The sequence below is a fragment of the Myotis brandtii genome, unplaced genomic scaffold (genome assembly GCF_000412655.1).
Source record: "Myotis brandtii unplaced genomic scaffold, ASM41265v1 scaffold115, whole genome shotgun sequence".
NCBI classification, from domain to species: domain Eukaryota; kingdom Metazoa; phylum Chordata; class Mammalia; order Chiroptera; family Vespertilionidae; genus Myotis; species Myotis brandtii.
In genome coordinates this window covers 6,626,387-6,626,782 of record NW_005353967.1, presented here as the reverse complement: position 1 = coordinate 6,626,782, position 396 = coordinate 6,626,387, and positions in this window count along the sequence as shown.

Here is a 396-nt window from a genome sequence, read left to right as displayed (position 1 = left end):
CTGACGGTGGGGTGGGAGGGAGAAGACTACTTAGACATGCCTGTTGGGAAGGGAAATCATGTGGAAAGGGAGAGGAAGGTGACATTATGTCCTTCTTGTGACAAAGTCAGCCCTTAGATTCTGAGAATATGGGGTTCTCTTAACAGAAATAGGGTGGATGAACAGCTTGGAAAGAAAGGTTCTTAGTTGGATTATATATATGTTGATTTTATTAATCTTTTTGCTGGACATAAGTAGGTGGATTGTTCCCAGTAAACTTTTCGTTGAAAATACCCTTAATAACTCACCCCTTTCTCTGGGGAATCCTTTTTCTTTCCCCCACCTTCCCCTCACACCTACACATAAAGCAAAAATGCAGTCATGTGATTTGTCTGGAAGCAGCCATTCTCTTACTTG